Raw genomic sequence first — 17,740 nt, forward strand, 5'->3', positions numbered from 1 at the left:
AGGATGATGTGGCAGCATGTGCGCATGCGCAGATGATGACGTAACACCGTGTATATAGCGGAGCAGCCCACAGACATGCCAGTCGAGATGTGGATTGTACAGAGGAAAGTTCAGTGTGTTCTGTGGCTCGCTAAATTCGAATCCGTGACCAAAGTGCAATGTGAATGTCGGCGCCTTTATAACAAAGCGCCACCACATAGGAATAACATTGCTTGATGGGATAAGCAGTTGAAGGAAACCGGCAGTTTGGTGGAGAAACCCCGTTCTGGTAGGCCATCAGTCAGTGACGAGTCTGTAGAGGCTATACGGGATAGCTACCTAAGGAGCCCTAAAAAATCTGTGCGTGAGCCCACATCGAACTGCACTGAATAGGTATGAAACTGGGGGAGTTTTCCTTTTATTTGGTGCAGATTTCACATTCTATCCTCTTTTGTTGCTTTCCTGTGACCAGTCAAAAGTGCACCATGACTTTACAGACACATGTATAAATAATGGTCATTATTTGACTGTTTTTCAAAACTTAGGTAACATAGAAATGTGATAGAAAAATTATATTGGAAGACTTATAAAAGGTAGAGAGAAAGCTATCAATACATAAAAAAGATATAACTACTATTATTTTTGTATATTCCCTTAGAATTGACTTTAGAAAATAGTTTAATCAGTTTTATAGAAATGTAATTTCTATAAATAAAATTGCATTAACATTTGTAGGATGTGGTAAGTTTAAAAAATGTATAGCCATATAAATATCATAAAAACCAAATTATACATCATTTATCTCATCCCAATTCTGACTCTGAGACAATCAGACAGTGTGTAGATTTTTGTATCTGCTTCTTTCAGTTAGCGTAATGCTTTTGTAAGTCATTCACATTGTTGTGTATATCGGTAGCTTATGTTTATTTTATTAATCAGTAATATTTCATTCTTTGGATAGTCTATGATTTATTTACCCATTCAGTTGTAGATGGACATGTAGGCTCTTTCCAGTTTTTTTGTTTGTTTGTTTGTTTGTTTTTTGTCTATGATAAGTAAAACCACTCTAAAAACCTACTACAATTTTTTTCTCTGAATGTGTTTTCTTTCTCCTGGATAAATACCTAGGAACAGAATATAGGTCATTATATGATAATTATATATTTGACTTTATATGAAACTATAAAGTTGTTTCTTCAAAGTAATGTACCATTTTGTATTTCTTCCAGCAATGTATAAGAATTCTACATCTTCCAATTCTTCAACAATGGATATTTTTTAGTATTTTTTTATTTTTCACAATTTTAATGAATGTAAAATGGTATCTTACCAGGTTTTTAATTTGTATTTTGCTATTTGCCCAGTAGAGCCCGAGCTCTACGTTGATCAGGCGTCCCTGATTCGACTTCCCCGTGCAGTGGGACACTCCTGCTTATCAGCAGGGCTGGGAGCCTCTCCGAGACTACTCTTGAGGCGGCTATGAGGATGCTACTTATCAGTGCCAACACTAACTGCCATCGGAGGAAAGACACAACTGACACACAAGTTAGTTGCAAGACTCACACAGGCAGTTGATTACTCACAAATCCTTCTGGCATGCCTGGGTACAGCTCAGGGGACCCCGTCGGCGTGCTCCTCTCGGCTGTCTTTGATGAGAGCGGAGTGAAGACAGTCCCCATTCACGTTGGAGTCCGGGCGACTACCATAGCAGGGGGGGCCCTTTGTTTTAGTTCCTTTTCTGGCCAATGCCTTCTAACAGGTGTCAGTCTACAGGATTATCACCTCAAACCACCTTTTTGGGATTTGTTTTTCAGGGAGCCCGTTTTGTGTTAATCTACTGAAATGTTACAGCAAGCCACTTTTAAGGTGTTCCTAGGGAAGCTTCTGTTCATGTTAGCCTACAGACAGAGTTGTGACATCTATCTATTACTGCACTCACACACACTGACTGGGCCCTGCTCGAAAGTCAGAGTCTGTTTATCACATCTGAACACACTTTATTAATTCCTATCTGGATGGTATAAAATTAAATAATGTATACCTTAATTGCTTTTAATATTATATCCTGATTTTTTTATATATCTTTCATGTTTTTCTATATTTCTATGTATTTAATTACTATAACCATATATTACTGCAACACTAATGATGAATAACATTGAATTATTTTATGTGCTTACTGTCTACTCACATAGCCATTTATATATCTTATTTTATATCTATTCCAATCATTTTTTCTTTTAATTTAGAAAAATTTAATTCTTTCTCTACTTGTCATTAAGTTACAATGTTCTTTGCTGGATCTATTTTTAGGAAATATGTTTATCAGTTTTTGACATGTCCTTTATTTTCTTAACAGTGTCATTTAAAAAAGACATTGAAATTTTAATGATATTCCATTTAACAATTATTGAATTATCAATTTTTATTTTTCAATTTTTGTGTTCCAACTAAGAAATCTCATCTTATCTATGGTCATAAGGACTCACACTATGCTTTCTTTGAGATTTTTTGTGATTTAATGTTCAAATTTAACTCTAAAATCTAATTTATATGAATTATATTAGGAGAAATAAAGATAAAATTATATATTTACTTTTTGCCTTTATCTATCCATCTATCCAATTCGTTCCTATTCAACGTCATCAACACCTTCAATAAAAATCAATTGACCAAAATGAAAGGTTTCTTTTCTCAATATCCATGTTTTCACCATTTATTTAAATCACTTTTGAATTCTCTCATTAACACTTAGTAGTTTAAAGTCTACAGGCCCTACACACATTTTTCTTAAATTAAGTCTTAAGTAATATTTTTGATGTTCTAGTAATAAAATAGAGTTAGTTTTAATTTACAAAATTTTTCTGTTATTTTGTAAAAACAGAATATTTATACTTATTGACCTTATATCTTGCAAATTTGAATGTGGTTACAACTTATTTTTAGTTCAAGAAACTGGTTTCTAGATTTTAGAGTAATTTTCACTGTCATGTAATTTGTGAAGAGTCGTTCTCTTTAATAGCCTAACTTCCTACTTTGTGTTGGGCAAGCTACAGCCCGGTAGACCAAGTTAAATTAACGGAATGAGAGCATACAACTTTGTATTGTTTCCAATCCTAAGAAAAAATTAGTTTTTTTACCATTAAATATTATATTAACAATAAGTTTATTGTAGATGTTCTTTAGTGGGTTGAGGGAGTTTGATTTATTGACACTTTTCTTTTTAGATTTTTAAATGTGTTTTGATTTTGTCGAAGCTATTGTATTAATGATATGGTTTTGCCCTGGTGGGTTAGCTCAGTCATTTAAGATCATCGTCTTGAAATGACAAGGTTGTGGGTTTGATCCCTGGTCAGAGCACACACCGGAAGCAACCAATGAATGCACAACTGAGTGGAACAACAAGCAAATGCTTCTCTTCCCCTCTCCACTCTCCCTTCCTCTCTCTGTCTCAATAAAAACATTAAGCCCTGGCCAAATAACTCGAGTGGTTGGAGGGTCATGCAGGAGCACAGAGGTTACAAGTTCAATTCCCCACTCAGGGCACACACAGGAGCAGCTCTGTGATCCTGTCTCTCTCTCTCCCTGCCTCTCATTATCATTATCATCATCATCATCATCATCATCATCATCATCTGGTTTTTATTTTATTGTTAATATTATGAGAACCAGAGAATACTTTCACTCTACCTCTATGTTTTTCTTTTTAAGTTGGGCTAATAATTAACTGAACAGGGACAGATGAACAGAAAATCGAATTTTAACACGTGTCCACAGAGAGTTGACTTAAGCAGGAACATTCTTGAAGACAGTGAGGTAAAACTGGGTGTATGTGACATTTTGGATGAAAGAGAAAATTGAGAATGGGACTTCAAAATTTCAAAAATGAGAATGGGCTGTTTCCGAGTAATTGAAGAACAGGACACACACGGAAGGCAAGTCGCTGTCAGGCAACACAGAAGCAAGAGGAACAGGAAGTGATCCACCTTCCAGGACCCTGCCTGACGCCTTCTCATCCATGAGACTCAGTTCATATTAGGCTAAGGCAAACAGTCTAAGAATTCCTTTCTAAATCTTAGCAAAGGAGGAAGGTTCTTTCTGAGTGTTTCTGTTTCTTAATAATCAGCTTAAAAATCAATATCCCGAAGGTAGAGTTGATGGGATGACACACCTCTGGTCCCCTTCAATATACATAAAAGAGTCCTTATACATTGTTATACTGTATTATGTGAGTGATTGGTTTTATATGGATTGACTTTAGAATGTTGAACCAACATTGCACTGCTGAAATAGACCCTCTTTGGAGGTTGAAGTTATTTGCAAACATGAAAATTAAAAAAAATATATTTAAAAAACATTGAAAGTAAGAGATATCTTACAGATACAGAAAACGCAGTGGTAGCTGTGGATTAATTAGATAAACGAGATGGAAGCATTGTAACAACGACAGTGTGGAGTGAGTGGGAGAGAGGTGTTGTAAGAGGCAGTAACTGAAATGTGAAATACCTGTTAAAGATATTTTGAAAATGGGGCAGTCAGTGGGAATGAGAGACTTTGAGAGTTGGTTATGGAACAGAAAGAGTTCATTCTCCTGGCACTGACGGAGCCAACCACTAGACACTGAGAATGGCAGTGGGGAAATATTGGCTATTTTATTAAGAATGGCATCATCCAGGAGAACAAAAAGCTAACACTCAAAAGCTTGGCTCCCCAGTGGCATGTAAGTGATGAATTATATGAGGCACAGTTACAAGACACAGCTGGTGGTCCTGCGGGGAGCTGATTGGCTGGAAGGGATATAAGGGTAATGAATCACTTCTGTGGGTATTGAGGACAAGCTGAGGTTTACTTTCTGATCTCCCTGGGCCCCGGCTTGTGGGAAAGAAGCCACAGGGTCGTAGGAGCTGAAACATAACTTAAGTCAAGATGTTATCTTTAGCCGACCAGAAATGCAGGGGAAAAGGCTTGGTCTCTGAGGGGGTATAGACACAACAGAGAGAGAAATATTACTTCTAGAGCTAGGATTTAAAACCAAATGTCGTCATAGGGACCCTCAGTTTCACTGCTCTTTAGAAATGGAAGATGGTGGTCATTGGAAATGAGGTCACAACACTTAAAGGCTAGAATGATAGACAGATCATACATAGGAATATAAACATTAACAAAATAAGTATGGTGATTGGAGGGTAAGGAGAAAACATTGGTCTGGGACTGAATATATCCATCAAATAAGAAATGACCAGGAAGTGGACGGCTGGAGCGTCAAGGAGAACAGGATGTCCCAGGAGCCAAGAGAACAGAGTTTGCCGAATAGTCAGATTGAGACTCAGACAGCTTTAAAGTGTAAGACAGCTGAGAGCTATTACTAGAACACCGACTTCTGTTCCACTTTGTCTTGTAAAAACCAACAGGAGATATGCTGGTATTATTGGACACTAGTTACTCGCACGCACTTGGTGGACGGACAGGCTCACCAGGCGGTTTCCACAATGGCCCATTTGCTGAGTGTGACAGGCACAGAGAAGGCTCGTGTGGCTCAGGACAGCTGACAGTTAAATTATCAGCGGCTTTTCAAGTCTATGATTAAACAGTCACTGTTTAAATTAAATATGTGAAGGCGTACTTTAAGTAATTGTAGTAAAGTTAATAACTACTCAAACTTATCATTATCATATTCTCATTATTTAACTACACTTTCCTATTACCTGTGTGTGTGTGAGCTTATTTTATGTGTAAAGTTTAACCATTATATTTAATAGTCCGCTCCTGCACGTCTCTTTGCAGCTCTGCAGGTAGTGATATTACTGTACTAGCTGAAGACTAGACTTTGCTTGGAGTATTCACCTCAAAGCACTTGTTAAATATTTCCTATTTAGACTTTCCTCATTGTCCTGCGGATCTTCTGGGCTTATACATGTGACAGAAGAACTATTACTAATGGTGATTAAACTTAAACATTTCTTGCATCTATGGCCATTAAATTGCAAGTATTACAAAAAAAGTAATTGAAAATACTTTTCCACTTTGTGAAAGCCATTATTTAATTTAGCAAAGGAGTCCCACATGTTATTATAAATGAGTATAGTTCTGAGATGCCTGTTTTGGTTGGTTGTTGTTTTTTTTAAAGAGATTTATTTTATTATATATATTTTTAGATTTTATTTATTCACTTTTAGAGAGAGAGAGAGAGAGAGAGAACAGGGGGAGGAGCAGGAAGCATCAACTCCCATATGTGCCTTGACCAGGCAAGCCCAGGTTTTCGAACCGGTGACCTCAGCATCCCAGGTGGATGTTTTATTTACTGTACCACCACAGGTCAGGCTGGTTGGTTTTTTTGTTTGTTTGTTTGTTTTGTTCTACTTATTCCTTTAAATAAAAATATTAACCGACATCCGACATACATTTGGGGACTCTACTTTTTCATCAGTCGCAATCATGGTTCACTGTCTGGAGAGAGCAAACAGAGTTCAGCAAAAATCAGCACCCACAATCGACAACAGTCAATGGCAATCCTAGAATTTATAGTAAAGATTATAGTGTATTTTTTTATTATTTATCTATTGTGTGCTGTAACCCCTTACATAAATGCACACTGAACATTCAGATATTATATAGTGGAGTGTATCTATCTAAACATACACAGAGAGAAGTGCTTATTAAACATCCATCAGCACACGGTCAGGGTGCAGTAACGCAATGTGATCCCAGCAGCTGTATTTGGACTGCTGATCGTTACTGAAGTCCACGCGTTGGGAGAGAAGATGACTTCATCATCAGCGGAAGCAGACTTCTCCTACAGCCCGACGGGGCTGGGAGCTCGACTTTTCACGTGCTCTTGATGGCTTTGCGGGAGACTCCCTTCCACCGTGGGAGCCCTGCTGTCTTTGCAACCCACACTGTGAGGTTCCGCCTACCAGCCAGCAAGTTGGGCAGTTCTTACAGCTCTCCCCGGACCTGGAGGCTGGGCGAACCAGCAGTTTTATCCGGAGCTCATAGAGATGAGAATGTTTTCTTGTGAACAAAGGGGAAAAGAACACCCAAAGTGCTCTGGAATTACAGATGAAACAGAGCGATCTTAGACAGGGTCTATGTCTCACATTTCTTTTTTTCTTTTTCTTTTTTAAATATTTTAGACCATTGCTTTATTTCACTATTGCTCAACAGCTAAGTTCATTCCTCTCAAGGTGGATCTTGGATTGTTCCTTTCCTCGTTCTGAATAAAAAAAGGTAATGAAGAAAAAGCCTGTACTTTTGGAGACCTAGAATCGTATTTATGCTGATAAGCTTTTTGACTGCAATTTCGTGTGACAGTATTTCCTGCTGGCATCTTGGTGGTCACTTGGAGCTCCCCACCCTCCAATGAAGATGGCTGTCCACAACTACCACCGTTGAAACCAAAACTTTAAGTGTTGAAAAATGTACCTTTTACAATAAAAAAGTAGAAACCAATTCAATTTCTCTCTTTTTTTTTTACGAATATAAAGTTTCTTGTAAATATGTACAGTCTTTTGAGCTAATTCTATAGCAAGAAGCATTTCACAGGTGAGACTCAAGTCTCACATTTCTTAAGGTGAAAAAATGAGAATAATGCTAACATAACACTGAGAGAGGAGAAGACACTGGACAAACCATTGCCCCTAACACTGGAGAGAGAGAGACAGGCAAATGCAGGGAGTCCCGGCTTCCGGGAGCAGACCTATAGAAGCAGAAACCAGTGTCACTGTGAAAAAAACCGGAAGGGACTTGAGGAATTGCTGAAGACTTGGTGTGAACAGCCCGGAGAGTTGAACACTCCTGGGGACCCACTCAGTCAGAGACCCACAATACTCTGAGATCAACTTCCACGAGGCTGGCCAGGCTCCAATACTAAGTATCAGAGAAAAATCCCTCAACCTTTGTCAGGGGGACAGGAAAAGAAACTATTTTGAAACACACCAGAGCACCTTGTTCTTTCTGACATGACTTATTCTCAGGAAAAACAAATTAACCAGAGCCTAACCTGCTTGGGATCACCCGTGTCAGACTGCACTAGAAAAGGGAAACACCCACCTCCAGCCTCCTGTCATCTTCCTGTGCCACACGATAGGAGGGGTGGGACTGAGAAACACTTGTGGACACGTGATGGTCACAGACAAAGGCAAATGGAAACACAGAAACCTGGCCACAGACCAGCGAATGCTTTCTGCCCCCCACCCCTCAGCACCGCAGGACTAAAAGCCTATTCATAGCATCTGCTTTTACCTAGGTCCTGTAGTAAGGTACCAAAGAATTGAAAAGTTAATATTAATATTTTAGGAGAAAAAGTCAGGTTTCTTGTCCTCTCCTTTCTGTAAGGAATGAGGGAAAAGGAATGTGGGAATTTCCTGGCTTGCAGAGACATGCTGGATAGAAAACCCCCTTTTTACTAGGAAGCTTAAAGGACATTGTATAGTTTAGGCTAAGCATACAGAGAGGTTTTATAAATACGATTTTTATACTTGTGTGTGATTAACACCAGGTCAGGATGGCCGATCGCGTTGTACTGTGGATGAGGAGGGGAAAGGAGAATGAGGCAGGCCTTCCCTTTTCCTCTCTTTTCTTCAATGGCCGTTCACAAACGCTTCTCCCCTGGTGCCATGTAGGTGCCCCCTCCCATCTTGAAGGTGTATAGTTAATGTATGTACCTCTCTAGACAATGGAATAGCAAATAAACACTGACAAATTTAGAAATGTTTTTTTATAAGTTTTAACATGTAGAAATGTTTTTATAAATCCTATAGACAAATGTTTTATAGGCTTGCTAATGAATTGTGTCATCTTCCCCCTCCTCCTCCTCCTTTTCTCGCCAACCTGTGTGTGTGATCAAAGGTATATAAGCCACCTCAGGGGCTGTGTGTGGTATGCACGATTTGGGTCAGCTATGCCCCGTGTTAGTCATATGCGGCTGGCGTATTAATAAATCTCCTTCTTTAATAAAACTACTTAAACATTCATTTGGACTTGTTGTTTCTACGTGAACTCTGTGGAACGTTACTTTACAACAGTGCTAGGACACATGTCTGGCTACAAGAAAAGGTGGTAAGGCCCCACCAAGACGCATCATAGACACAAGCAAGCACAGGACCAGGCATGCTGGAATTGTCATATCATTGTAGCAGGAAAACAACCCAATGAAAGATTGACACTCAGATAACTATAAGAGGAAAAGAGAATTTGTTAATAAAAGCCAGCAGAGCACATGGGGCCAGTAGCTCCAAAGATACGTGCTCCCCAAAATTAGATTTCTCACATCTTCTATACCCTTTACAGAACACAAGTTCACATGCCTGGGTCTCGTGACTCCTTTGTCTAGATCAGGGGCGGTCAACCTTTTATACCTACCGCCCACTTTTGTATCTCTGTTAGTAGTAAAATTTTCTAACTGCCACTGATTCCACAGTCATGGTGATTTATAAAGTAGGGAAGTCACTTTACTTTATAAAATTTATAAAGCAGAGTTACAGCAAGTTAAAGCATATAATAATAATTACTTACCAAGTATATATTTTATGTCGGACTTTCGCTAAGTTTGGCAGAATAAATCTTTATAAAACAACTTACTATAGTTAAATCTATCTTTTTATTTAGACTTTGGTTGCTCCGTTACTGCCCACCATGAAATCTGGAACACCCACTAGTGGGCGATAGGGACCAGGTTGACCACCACTGGACTCTAGAGGTATATTTGTCAATCACACGATTTCAGGATGGGAGGGGTCTTACAGGATGCCAGAGGATAATCATTTGTAAATCACCCATTAAGGAGAAAGAAAGGGGAAGAGAAAAAAGTTACTCAAATCTCCCTTCCCCTCCTGTATTCTTGGCTGTTTTACCTTCTTTCACCCAGAAGTGGAGAAAGGAGGGGGTCCAAGTCTCCTTCCTCCTTCTATTCAAAACCTTCTAGCGGGAAAACCTTTTCATTGACAATATAACAGCCCTTCCTAAGCAAGAATACAATAGGCCATCTTGAGCTAGTGTAAATCACACACAAGTACAAAAATCATATTTACAAAATCTCTCTGAACACTTGGCCTAAATCATAAAATGCCTTTGAACCTTCTTATAATGAAAGGGGGTTTCTCATCTCATCATGAATGTAAACAAACTCTGCTTAATATGCTAAGCATTCTAATGGGCCAAGCAGACAGCATGCAAAAACAGATGGGCGATGTCAATGAAATGATGGATATCCTAAACATCAAAAATAAATGTGAGAGTTAAAAACTGGGATAAAAGTGAGGAATATCTTTGATGGGCTTATTAACAGACTGGAGAGAGCGGAGGAAAAATTACCTGAGTCACAGGATGGAGCAACAGATTCACAAAAAAGCAAAAAGCAAAGAGAACAAAGACTTAAAAAAAAATGTCCAAGACTATGGGACAACCACAAAGTGTGTAACATATGCATAATGAAAATCCAGAAAGAAAAGAAAGAGAAAGAAAGAAAGAAGAAAAGAAGGAAGGAAGGAAGGAAGGAAGGAAGGAAGGAAGGAAGGAAGGAAGGAAGGAAGGAAGGAAGGAAGGAAGAGAAATATCTAAAATACTGAGAATTTCCACAAATCGCAGATCCAGAAAACTCAGAGAACACCAAACAGGTTACCTGCCAAAGAACCCACACCTCAATATATCCTTTTAAATTACAGAAAATCAAAGATAAAAAATTATAAATGGGGCAAAAATTCTGCATCACATCAAAAAAATTATATTTTTTGTTGATCTGACAAGAAAAATAGGTGTAATTTTGATTCACTCACAATGAACAGCTATTGTGCTGGTTGCTGTCAGATTTCATTTGACAATCTAAGGGGAAAAAAAGGTCAGTGGCTCTGATTAAATAAGGATTGCATGTTTTAAAAATTCTTGCAGCATGCCAGTTGAAATCGATGATCTAGAAATACATACCAGAAAGTGCTGGACATTTTTTTCAAAACACATGAGGATCAAACAACACACTTCTAAACAAAACACGGGTCAAGAAAAAAATCCTAGGAGAAATCTTAAAATATTTTGAATGAAATAGAAATCAACACCCAGTTTATCACAGTTGGTCGGATGCAATGAAAATGGTTTTCAGAGCAAAATGTGTAGCGTTGAATGGATATATTAGAAAAGAAGAAAAATCTAAAGTAAAACTAAACATATTTTTAACATATAGCTTAGACATCCCACTCCTTGGAAGTTACCCAAAGCAGTGGAATCTTAGGTCTACGTGAAAACTTATACATAAGTATTTAAAGCAGTTCTATTCATAATGTCCCAAACTAGGAAGCAACCAAGATGTCCTGCAATAGGTGACTGACCAAGTAAACTAGGACATGCAGACTTGGAAATATGAGTCAGTGCTAAGAAGGAATGACCTCTCGCGTCATCAAAGGCGTGGCGGAACCTTGCGTGCACATTACTAAGTGAAAGGAGCCAATCCAAAAGCTACCGCTGGGATTCCAACTACACGATAATTTGGGAAAGGTAAAATGATAGATATAAAAATATTCATGGTTGCCAGGGATATTATTGCGAAGACGTGATGGAGAAATACATAGGTCGAGCACACAGATGATTTTTAAGGCAGTAAGGAAAAAAAAAAATACACTGTATGACGTTATAACGATGAATTTAAGTCATTATACACAGGGATGGGCAAAAACAGGTCTACTGTTGTGAGTTACGTGACACGCAGTGTTTATTCTTATATTAATTACTAATTATTGTAGCATCCACTAGTATCACAACGGTAAACCTACTTGACCCCCTTTGTATTTGTCCAAATCTATTGTATGTGTAACATCAAGAATAAACACTTAGGTCATCAGTGGACTTGGAGTGACTATGATGTATGAATAGAGGATTTATTTTTGGTAAAAGAAAAAAACAAATGTACCGTTCAGATGAGTGATGTTGATAATGGGGAGGTTCTGCATGTGAAGGAGACGAGGTTATATAAAAATTCTCTATAACTTTCTATTAATTTCATTATAAACATAATAATGCTCCAAAAATGTCTTAAAAATAAGTACATATAAACTGTCTAACCAGTGTGAAGCATGTAAACACTTGAACTTTCTCAGAATGTTTAAAATGACTCTAACATTGGGATCATCTTGGACTTTTATTATATTCATATTGAGATCTTGGAGCTGGCGGACCTGAGTCATGGAGTCAAAGGAACGACACGTCCTCATCTTCCTGTGTGCAGTACTTGAGCTGTCTCTCCCTCTGTTTCTGCAAAATTAGGTATCGTTCATACTCGACCTAAGTAAGAATGCAAGAATTGAACGTACAGGAAGTTTTTACGGTACTCAGAATAGAGTAGGTGCGCAAGAAATGTTCATAATAATTATTGCTAATGTTATTTTTCATCTTATGTATCTGATTGGTATTAGGAATTCTTCATCTTTTTTTTCTCTCTCTCTTCACCTCACGTTAGTCACTTCAGTACTTGCAGATCGCGTAGTAGATTCCTCGGTGAGGTTAAGGGGAAGGTGCCGATGAGAGCACGCCTGGCTGACGTATCTTCCTTTAGTCCTTGCTCCAGCCAGCCTGTGAGGCTGTCCTCAAAGCAGGAGGCTCACAATCACGTCACAAGCCGGGAGAAGGGGTTAGGTGTACGTTAGCTGCCTCCGGCAAGGCCGTGCATCTCGATCGTGGCGTCGTGGTGTAAGTGCCTAGGCTGCGCTACTGTTCATTGGCCGTTGAGTCGCAGGGCGCATTTGCTGTAGGACACATTTACACAGCACATGGTTTAGTTTGGTTGATTGGTATGTTTTTCGCCAGCCGGAAATAGGACATATGTGCCTTCTCAAATTACAAGAACAGAAAATGATTTCATTCAGGCTCATATTTTTGGTTCTACCTAGAAGTGTATGCTGTATAGTTATTTCTCACAAAACAATATGGAAAGGGAAAAATAAAACATATAGCATACAACTGCTCTTATTATAAAATGATCTAGATTGATAGATAATATTTTTATTCTTATAAATTGATGTAAATTAATCACTGGTTATAGAGAATAGTTAAAACATTTTCTTAGGCACACATTTATGGCAAAAAAAAAAAAAAATACAATATATACCCAAAATAGTATTCATTACATTTTTTTAAAAAGTCTTTTTCATTAAATTAAGAAAAAAATTATTTTGTTTATATTATTTATACTCAGAATAAAAGTAGGATAAGTATAGTGACAATTTATTTAAATTCCGTGTAAATAGTGATTTCACTTAAGGTACAAACCCTAGACACAGACTCTATGAGGGGTGCTTGGAGAGAAATTTTTACAGAGCGCGGAAAAGGAGAAAAGTCATCCAAACTAGAGTGACGTACCGCTTCCGAGGGGAGCAGGCGTTGGTCCTGCGCAGACACGTTCAGTGGCGGCAGAGCAGCGCCATTACAGGAACGGGGTCGTCACCAGGGAAGACGAGAGTAAGATCAAGTCCGAGAGGAGTTAGGAAGGGTCCCTGTCCCTGGGGAGGCGAAAGCAAGTGTGATTGGTTGGGAAACCTGAAAATTAAGATTCGGGTTGTAGGCCCTGGCCGGTTGGCTCAGCGGTAGAGTGTCGGCCTGGCGTGAGGGGGGACCCGGGTTCGATTCCCGGCCAGGGCACATAGGAGAAGCGCCCATCTGCTTCTCCACCCCTCCCTCTCTCCTTCCTCTCTGTCTCTCTCTTCCCCTCCCGCAGCCGAGGCTCCATTGGAGCAAAGATGGCCCGGGCGCTGGGGATGGCTCCTTGGCCTCTGCCCCAGGCGCTAGAGTGGCTCTGGTTGCGGCAGAGCGACGCCCCGGAGGGGCAGAGCATCGTCCCCTGGTGGGCGTGCCGGGTGGATCCCGGTCGGGGGCATGCGGGAGTCTGTCTGTCTCTCCCCGTTTCCAGCTTCGGAAAAATACAAAAAAAAAAAAAAAAAGATTCGGGTTGTAGCTTGACGTGGACGTCTGGAGGGCACTGGCTGTGATGCTGAGAGGTGTACGACAGGCAATGGGACTATCCCCCTGCCCCCATCATGACAACATCGTGTCTGGGCTTCAGCACGTGGTCGGCGCCCACAGGAAGACGGATTCTGAGACCAGCTGAGGGCGGAAGAGAGCATTTCTGATCTGATCATCCAGATGAGTAGAGAGGAGTGCTCGTAGCCGTGGAAAGAGAAGCAAAATCATTGAGAGAGACTTCCAGAGGTAGTCTTCACGGGATGTGATTCAAGGTGGTGGCATGAGGGTTGGCGACGTGGACATGGAACGTTGATATCTCAGTTTAATCTGTGCTTTATTGAGAGTGCAGTGTGTGATGTCACTAGTTGGGAAGAGCCTTCAAAAAGAAGAGGCGTCTTTTCATTGTGTCCATTGGCCATCTGTGTGTTCTTTTTAGGAAAAGGTTTATTCAAATTCTGTGCCCATTTTTTAATTGGATGGGTTGGTGGTTTGATTGTCTGTTTTTGGTGTAGAATTGGGCAACTGAAACCTGTATCATTATATTAACCCACATTACTCCAAGTCAATTTAAAAAAAAAGGAAAATGAGAAGAAGCAAGTTGTAGTTAAAAGATAGAAAAAAAATTAAGGGAAAAAATTAACTCTATAAAGAGACAACATTTTGATGTCACTCAATTGTAGCTCCTATCATAGGACTGGAGGAAACTGTCACAGGGCAGGTGACAGACGACAGAAAGGAGAAGGGTATTGAGTTTCAACTTTGAGAAGAACCAGTCACTAAAGAGAGCAAAAAATATGTTTTGACCACCTTAAAAGAGGTATCAAGACAATAAAGAGTGATGAAAATATAATAAAATTAACATAATTTTTATTAAGGAGGAGGGATTGTATAGCTAACTGATACAGATAGTGCAATTTGAAATGCTGAAAAGTAACCGAGTTGCAAAATCCCACCCAACTAAAAGAAACTTGACAACAACAGGTTTGACTTAATTTCTAGAGAAAGTCCAGTGGTGTGAATGTTAGGCGAAAATGCAATATATTGGCCCTGGCCGGTTGCCTCAGTGGTAGAGCGTCAGCCTGGCGTGCGGAAGTCCCAGGTTCGATTCCCGGCCAGGGCACACAGGAGAAGCGCCCATCTGCTTCTCCACCCCTCCCCCCTCCTTCCTCTCTGTCTCTCTCTTTCCCTCCTGCAGCCAAGGATCCATTGGAGCAAAGATGGCCCGGGTGCTGGGGATGGCTCCTTGGCCTCTGCCCCAGGCACTAGAGTGGCTCTGGTCGCGACAGAGCGATGCCTCGGAGGGGCAGAGCATCGCCCCCTGGTGGGCAGAGCATCGCCCCCTGGTAGGCGTGCTGGGTGGATCCCGTTTGGGCACATGCAGTAGTCTGTCTGACTGTCTCTCCCCATTTCCAGCTTCAGAAAAATACAAAAATAAAATAAAATAAAATAAAATAAATAAATAAATAAAATGCAATATATTCTTTCTTACCATCAGTATTTGAGGTCTTTAGCATCACTGATATTTTTTTAACTTGTTTATGCTTTTATCTTTGATATTATAAACTCATGCCCTCAAAGGTCATTCATTATTTACTATATGCAACGCAGAATTTCTGTAAATGCATCTGTGCGGATTGAGCTTAAAGGAAAGTATAGCATCTCTGCAATGTCTACATGTCATCTTTCCATTTCAAAGTACAGAATTCATGAAACAAAGATAGTCCCCCCCCCTTGCTTTTTAATGAACATGAAACTTTAATGACTTTTTTGGAGCAATTGAAATATACTCTTAAGATTATTTTTCTTCCTGGGAATAAAAAAAAATCAAGATGTTTTAGCATGTGTTTGCAATCACGCTAATATGGGAAATGTTAATTATTTTATAAATATTTAGTTGTTTTTCATTTTGTATGCAACCTCATAGGTACAAATTTACCAGGCTAGATGATTTATTGTACTGAGAAAATATGGAGAAAATATAAGTTATTTGTGAAATGCTATTCATGTTTTATTTTTATAATTGATAAAAAGTATTTTATATTTTATGAAAACTCGAGGTTCACCTGCCGCTCTATTGTCTGTTTCTTACATTGTATTTTATGACATCATAATTCAGAGGAGTAATTTTAATAGGCAAAATGCTATTTTTAGCATGAAGAAAGAACACGTACACACCGAAATTACTTCTCAGTGTGGTTTGATTGTTGGATTCTTCTTCAGAAGGCGTATGAGATTGAATGAAAAGAAAGGCAAAATTAAAGCATCCTTGAATCTTTTTTGTCAAGTCCCTGGGTTTTCCTATTCACTGCAATCTAACACTGGTAATGGCCATCACTTAGAGTCAGGTGTCATCCTAAAAACCTGCCCAGCGCGGTGACCAAGCTTGGCAGAGCAGCACCCCGGCGTGGAGAAGGTCTGCTGCATGCAAAATTGTTGCATGACTTCTCACCTCTGTTCCTCACCGACCACTCTGATCCCTCCCATTCTTCTCCGTAAAACAGGCATGGCCAGCACGCCTACTCTGTGGATTAACAAGAAAATACACGTGCGGTGCTTGGTAGAAGTCATACTTAGCTTGTCTCTTAGGAATTTCTCAGTTGCTAAGAAGTTATAATGTTGATGAATGCAACCCTTTCCTTTCTAGGAAAAGACAAAATCTGTCAGGATTTGGAGACTCTTATAGCTATGGTGTGGTAAGAAACTAAATTCCAGAAGAAAAAACACACAATTATTATTTAATGGGTGACTTCAAATAAGTCATTGTGACAACCCATTTCATTCCTTCCTAAGTGGAAGTGTGTTGCTCATGTCTCTAGATCAGTGTTGTTGGGATATCAGTAACTTGCGTGAAGGAGAGAAGATTATGGAGAAGAAAGTTTAAAAGTGTGTCATAGGATTGGGGGCAGAGATGGAAAAGGAGAAAACCTGGAGAGAACAGCCTATGATTTTGTTCGCCAGACTGAATCCAGAGAGTAGATTTGCCGCCCTAAGAGGTTCCAGAGCCTCTACTCTGAAGATCTCAGTGTTCCTTGGTTAGACACAAAGAACCTTCACACCCACATGCACCATGGTGTCCTGTGGCACACGCAGGACTTAGCAAGCATGGAGGAGCCTCATCAGGTGCCCGACATACCTGAGATGGCATCAGCCTTGTCCAGCTGCCCTAATCAGGGGGGAAATGTCTGCAGGTGGTGCCCAGGTAAAACTTGGGACATCATGAAAACCCAACAGAGGGTCCATGTAGGAGTTAGAGATCTCCAAACAGAATAGGATATACAGGGTAGTGTGGATTCATTGACAGTGATTTATACCGAGTGAAATATGGAGTTTGGAAACATTTAAGGCGAATTATTCTGTACTTGGTGCTTTATTGCATGTTTTCTCCAGAATCATCCCAGTAACATTGCAGGTGAGTGTTGTCATTTCCTTCTTACTAATTGAGAAAAATTAAACTTCCCAAGTGTAAATAATATACCCAAAGTCCTGGAGCTAATAGTAGACCCAAACCTCAAATTCAGATCTGCTTGCCTGCAAAAGTCATTGACTTTTCATTGCATTACTCTGAGCTTAGGAAACTGCTTTGAGTGAAAGGTGTTGTACAAGTAAAATTTATGTTATTTTATCCCTCATATTTTCATCTTTCATAGAAACCATTGAAAATATGTTTAGGTCTTGCCTGCCCAGGCAGTAGCACAGTGGATAGAGCACTGACCTGGGACACTGAGGACCCAGGTTCAAAACCCCGAGGTCGCTGGCATGAGCGCAGGCTCATCCAGCTTGAGCAGCTTGAGTATGGGATCATAGACATGACCCCATGGTC

This window comes from Saccopteryx bilineata, chromosome 8 (assembly GCF_036850765.1).
Source record: "Saccopteryx bilineata isolate mSacBil1 chromosome 8, mSacBil1_pri_phased_curated, whole genome shotgun sequence".
NCBI lineage: Eukaryota > Metazoa > Chordata > Mammalia > Chiroptera > Emballonuridae > Saccopteryx > Saccopteryx bilineata.